This window comes from Salmo salar, chromosome 27, assembly GCF_965601325.2.
Source record: "Salmo salar chromosome 27, fSalSal1, whole genome shotgun sequence".
Lineage (NCBI taxonomy): Eukaryota > Metazoa > Chordata > Actinopteri > Salmoniformes > Salmonidae > Salmo > Salmo salar.
The window spans coordinates 3,343,267-3,350,536 of NC_138317.1; positions in this window are offsets into that span (position 1 = coordinate 3,343,267).

A 7,270-nucleotide genomic window follows, 5' to 3' on the forward strand; every position below is an offset into this window, starting at 1 on the left:
CCCAAAGCATAATGTTTCCACCTCCATGTTTGACGGTGGGGATGGTGTTCTTGGGGTCATAGGCAGCATTCCTCCTCCTCCTCCAAACACGGCGAGTTGAGTTGATGCCAAAGAGCTCCATTTTGGTCTCATCTGACCACAACACTTTCACCCAGTTGTCCTCTGAATCATTCAGATGTACATTGACAAACTTCAGACGGGCATGTACATGTGCTTTCTTGAGCAGGGGGACCTTGCGGGCGCTGCAGGATTTCAGTCCTTCACGGCGTAGTGTGTTACCAATTGTTTTCTTGGTGACTATGGTCCCAGCTGCCTTGAGATCATTGACAAGATCCTCCCGTGTAGTTCTGGGTTGATTCCTCACCGTTCTCATGATCATTGCAACTCCACGAGGTGAGATCTTGCATGGAGCCCCAGGCCGAGGGAGATTGACAGTTCTTTTGTGTTTCTTCCATTTGCGAATAATCGCACCAACTGTTGTCACCTTCTCACCAAGCTGCTTAGCGATGGTCTTGTAGCCCATTCCAACCTTGTGTAGGTCTACAATCTTGTCCCTGACATCCTTGGAGAGCTCTTTGGTCTTGGCCATGGTGGAGAGTTTGGAATCTGATTGATTGATTGCTTCTGTGGACAGGTGTCTTTTATACAGGTAACAAACTGAGATTAGGAGCACTCCCTTTAAGAGTGTGCTCCAAATCTCAACTCGTTACCTGTATAAAAGAGACCTGGGAGCCAGAAATCTTTTTTATTGAAAGGGGGTCAAATACTTATTTTGCTCATTAAAATGCAAATCAATTTATAATATTTTTTACATGCGTTTTTCTGGATTATTTTGTTGTTATTCTGTCTCTCACTGTTCAAATAAACCTACCATTAAAATTATAGACTGATCATTTTTTTGTCAGTGGGCAAACGTACAAAATCATGTCACAGAATATGTCGTACTCGTCGCTGAAAATGTCATACTGGATAGAAAAGGACCAAGGCGCAGCGGGTATGTGGATACTCATTCTTTTAATTGGAAAATGAAAAGCATCCACAGGGAAAAACAAAACAATAAACGGTACTCACGATCAACAACAGTTTTGCAGGCTATCCAAAAACGCAGTGCAAAAACAATTCCCCACAACCCCAAAGACAAACACACACACCTATATAGGACTTCCAATCAAAGGCAACTATACACACCTGCCTTCAATTGGAAGTCCCAATCACCAACACAACATTAAACAAACAAACCACCTGCCACATCCTGACCAAGACTAAGCAATACGCCCTCTGCTGGTCAGGACGTGACAAATCAGCAGGGGATCAAATACTTTTTTTTTCCCTCACTGTATCTTTTTTACTGTTTAGAAATGAAAGCACTTTATGCATCGAGTCCCCCCATTTGAAGGTGTCATAATTACAGTATTTGGACAAATAGGACAAGTACGACGAGAATTTATATATAAATAAATGCCTGGACTATTTTAATTTTGGAAAATCTTTTATACAAATGGGTTAAAGTTATGTATAGTAATCCCAGGTGTAAAATAGTAAAATAGTAAATAACGGCTACTTTCCAGAAAGTATTAACCTGTTGGGGTGTAGGGGGCAGTATTTTCACGGCCGGATGAAAAAATTAAAATCTAATGTTTTGCTTTCGTTGTAAAGCCTTTTTGAAATCGGACAGTGTGGTTAGATTAATGAGAGTCTTGTCTTTAAAATGGTGTAAAATAGTCATATGTTTGAAAAATTGAAGTTTTTGCATTTTTGAGGTATTTGAATATCGCGCCACGGGATTACACTGGCTGTTGAGTAGGTGGGACGCAAGTGTCCCACCTAGCCCATAGAGGTTAATCTAACCACACTGTCTGATTTCAAAAAGGCTTTACAACGAAAGCAAAACATTAGAATATGTCAGCAGAGTACCCAGCCAGAAATAATCAGACACCCATTTTTCAAGCTAGCATATAATGTCACATAAACCCAAACCACAGCTAATTGCAGCACTAACCTTTGATGATCTTCATCAGATGACAATCTTAGGACATTATGTTATACAATACATGCATGTTTTGTTCAATCAAGTTCATATTTATATCAAAAAACAGCTTTTTACATTAGCATGTGACTAGCATGTGACTAGCATTCCCACCGAACACTTCCGGTGAATTTACTAAATTACTCACGATAAACGTTCACAAAAAACATAACAATTATTTTGAAGAATTATAGATACAGAACTCCTATATGCACTCGCTATGTCCGATTTTAAAATAGCTTTTCGGTGAAAGCACATTTTGCAATATTCTGAGTAGATAGCCCGGCCATCACAGGCTAGCTATTTTGACACCAACCAAGTGTGGTACTCACCAAACTCCGATTTACTATTAGAAAGGTTTGATTATCTTTGGTGTTCTTCGTCAGAATGCACTCCCAGGACTGCTACTTCAATAACAAATGTTGGTTTGGTCCCAAATAATCCATAGTTATATCCAAATAGCGGCGTTTTGTTCGTGCGTTCAAGACACTATCCGAGGGGTAAATAAGGGTCACGCGCCCGATGCGTTTCGTGACAAAAAAAATTGTAAATATTCCATTACTGTACTTCGAAGCATGTCAACCGCTGTTTAAAATCCATTTTTATGCAATTTTTCTCGTAAAAAAGCGATAATATTCCGACCGGGAGTGGTGGTTTTCGTTCAAAGAGAGAGAAAGTAAACATGGAGTTGACTCGGGCACGCGCGCCCCGTCCCAATGTCCTGAGATCGACCACTATCAAAATGCGCTACTGTTTTTCAGCCATGGGCTGCAAAGCCACGATTCAGCTTTCTGGCGCCTTCTGAGAGCCTATGGGAGCGTTAGAAAATGTCACGTCATGCCAGAGATCCCCTGTTTTTGTTAGAGATGATCAATAAGGCCATGAAATGGTCAGAGAGAGCACTTCCTGTTTGGAATCTTCTCAGGTTTTGGCCTGCCAAATGAGTTCTGTTATACTCACAGACACTATTCAAACAGTTTTAGAAACTTTAGGGTGTTTTCTATCCAAATCAAACAATTATATGCATATTCTAGTTACTGGGCAGGAGTAGTAACCAGATTAAATCGGGTACGTTTTTTTATCCGGCCGTGCAAATACTGCCCCCTAGCCCCAACAGGTTAAACAGCGTTTGACATGCTTCTAAGTACGGTAATGGAACATTTTGACTTTTCGTCTCTGGTTCCGCGCTCGCGCGTTATGCCTTTGGATAAGTGATCTGTACACACAAACAAAACGGAGGTATTTGGACATAAATATGGAGTATTTCGAACAAAAACAACATTTCTTGTGGAAGTAGTAGTCCTGGGAGTGCATTCTGACGAAGATCAGCAAAGGTAAGACAATATTTTTAATACTAATTCTGAGTTTAGGTTGCCCCGAACTTGGCGGGTGTCTGTATAGCTTGCTGTGATGGCGAGCTATGTACTCAGAATATTGAAAAATGTGCTTTCTCCGTAAAGCTATTTTAAAATCTGACACAGTGGTTGCATCCAGGAGTAGTCTATCTATAATTCTTTAAATAATTGTTATATATTTTGTCAACGTTTATGAGTATTTTTGTAAATTGATGTGCACATTCACCGGACGTTTTGGTGGGAATACATTTTCTGAACATCATGCGCCAATGTAAAATGCTGTTTTTGGATATAAATATGAACTTTATCGAACAAAACATACATGTATTGTGTAACATAATGTCCTAGGAGTGTCATCTGATGAAAATCGTCAAAGGTTAGTGCTTCATTTAGCTGTGTTTTGGGTTTTATTGACACATGTCCTTGCTTGGAAAATGGCTGTGTGATTATTTTTGTCTATGTACTCTCCTAACATAATCTAATGTTTTGCTTTCGCTGTAAAGCCTTTTTGAAATCGGACAGTGTGGTTACATCAAGGAGAAGTGTAACTTTAAAATGGTGTAAAATAGTTGTATGTTTGAGGAAGTTGAATTATGACATTTTGTTGTTTTTGAATTTTCCGCCCTGATATTTCACTGGCTGTGTCCCGCAGGTGGGCTAGCGTCCCACGTAGCCCATAGAAGTTAAACTGTCAAGAAGAATAAATAAAGGTTGTCCACTATCGGCATATTTATTATGGCCATCGAAATGTTAGCTATTAAAATCAGATCAAACAATAATATCAAGGGGCTAGAAATCCAGGGCTTAAAAACAAACGTGTCATTGTACACCAACAACTCATGTTTTCTTTTAAATCCGCAATCTGGATGGTGCCAGAGACCAGGCTGTCATTTTACGGGGGGCTAACCAACTGTGCTATTTGTGTGTTTTTCGCATTGTTTGTAACTTATTTTATACATAATGTTGCTGCTACCGTCACTTATGACCGAAAATAGCTTCTGAATATCAGAACAGCGATTACTCACCTCAAACTGGCCAAATATTTTTTCTTTAAATGAGTCCGACACAAAGGATATACTGTTTCTATGAGACCAGGCCCAAATCCTGTCATTTGCGTGACGAAAAGACAGAGGTACAAGGGGCGGAGATTGGGGTTCCCTGTGAGGATTAATCGGAGAGTGGGTAACCCGCCTCTACCCTCCGTTCTATTGGCAAACGTGCAATCACTGGAGAATAAACTGAATGAGCACCGTTTGAGACTATCCTACCAACGGGACATTAAAAACTGTAATATCTTATGTTTCACCAAGTTGTGGCTGAACAACGACACAAATAATATACAGTTGGCTGGGTTTTCCGTGCATCGGCAGAACAGAACTACTACGTCCGGTAAGACGAGGGGTGGTGGTGTGTGTCAATTTGTCAATAACAGCAAGTGCACAATGTCTAATATTAAGGAAGTCTCAAGGTATTGCTTGCCTGAGGTAGAGCACTTCATGATAAGCTGTAGACCACACTATCTTCCAAGAGAGTTTTCATCTACATTTTTCGTAGCTGTCTATTTACAACCACAAACAGATGCTGGCACTAAGACCGCATTCAACGAGCTGTATAAGGCCATAAGCAACCAAGAAAATGCTCATCCTAAAGCGGCGCGCCTAGTGGCCGGGGACTTTAATGCAGGCAAACTTAAATCCGTTTTACCTCATTTCTACCTCCATGTCACATGTGCAACCAGAGAATAAAAAACTCTACACCACCTTTACTCCACACACAGAGACGTATTACAAAGCTCGCCCTCGCCCTCTATTTGGCAATCTGACCATAATTCTATCGTTACCTGATTCCTGCTTACAAGCAAAAACTAAAGCAGGAAGTACCAGTGACTCGCTCAATACGGAAGCGGTGACACGGATGCTATGCTACAGGATTGTTTTGCTAGCACAGACTGGAATATGTTCCGGGATTCATCCAATGGCATTGAGGAGTATACCACCTCAGTCACTGGCTTCATCAATAAGTGCATCAACGACATCGTCCCCACAGTGACCGTATGTACATATCCCAACCAGAAGCCATGGATTAGAGCAACCTCCGCACAGAGCTAAAGGCTAGAGCTGCCGCTTTCAAGGAGCGGGACACTAAGCTTATAAGATATCCTGCTATGCCCCCAGATGAACCATTAACTAGGCAAAGCGTCAAAACAGGACTAAGATTTAATCCTACTACACCGGCTTTGAAGCTCGCCGGATGTGGCAGGGCTTGCAAACTATTACGGACTACAAAGGGAAACCCAGCCATGAGCTACCCAGTGACGCAAGCCTACCAGACAGGCTAAATGCCTTTTATGCTTTCTTCGAGGCAAGCAACACTGAAGCATGCATGAGAGTACCAGTTGTGTGATCACACTCTCCGTAGCCAATGTTAGCAAGACCTTTAAACAGGTCAACATTCACAAGGATGGGGGGCCAGACGGATTACCAGGACGTGTACTCAGAGCATGCGCGGACCTATTGTTAAGTTTTCAAGTAGACCACCATAGTCCATGTGCCCAAGAAAGCGAAGGTAACCTAAATGACTACCGCCCCGTAGTACTCACGAAGGTAGCCATGAAGTGCTTTGAAAGGCTGGTCATGGCTCACATCAACACCATCATCCCAGAAACCCTAGAACCACTCCAATTCACATACCGCCCCAACAGATCCACAGATGACGCAATCTCAATCGCACCCCACACTGCCCTTTCCCACCTTGACAAAAGGAACACATATGTGAGAATGCTGTTCGGGTCATCTGATGCAGCACTCCATCACTCTCCTTCTTGGTCAAATAGGCTTTACACAGCCTGGAAGTGTGTTTGGGTAATTGTCCGGTTGAAAACAAATGATAGTCCCACTAAGCGCAAACCAGATGGGATGGCATATTGCTGCAGAATGCTGCGGTAGCTATGCTGGTTAAGTGTGCCTTGAATTCTAAATAAATCACTGACAGTGTCCCCGGCAAAGCACCCCCACCCTATCACACCTCCTCCTCCATGCTTCACAGTGGGAACCACACATGCGGAGATCATCAGTTCACCTACTCTGCATCTCACAAAGACACGGCGGTTGGAACCAAAAACCACACATTTTTACACCAGTCTAATTTTAAATGTAACTTTTATTTAACTAGGCAAGTCAGTTAAGAACAAATTCTTATTTACAATGATTCCAAGGATGTGTCCATTGCTCGTGTTTCCTGGCCCAAGCATGTCTCTTCTTCTTATTGGTGTCCTTTAGTAGTGGTTTCTTTGCAGGAATTCGACCAGGCCTGATTCATGCAGTCTCCTCTGAACACTTGATGTTGAGATGTGTCTGTTATTTGAACTCTGTGAAGCATTTTTTTGGGCTGCAATCTTAAGTGCAGTTAACTTTAATGAACTTATCCTATGCGGCAGAGGTCTCTCTGGGTCTTCCTTTCCTATGGCAATCCTCATGAGAGACAGTTTCATCATAGGGCTTGATGGTGTTTGTCTTAAAGTAATGATGGACTGTAGTTTCTCTTTGCTTATTTGAGCTGTTCTTGCCATAATGTGGACTTGGTATTTTACCAAATAGGGGCTATCTTCTCTATACCACCCCTACGTTGTCAAAACACAACTGATTTGCTCAAATGCATTAAGAAGGAAAGAAATTCCACAAATTCACTTTTAACTTCTATGGGCTACGTGGGACGCTAGCGTCCCACCTGTGGGACACAGCCAGTGAAATATCAGGGCGGCAAATTCAAAACAACAAAATGTCATATTTCAACTTTCTCAAACATACAACTATTTTACACCATTTTAAAGATACACTTCTCCTTAATGTAACCACATTGTCCAATTTCAAAAAGGCTTTACAGCGAAAGC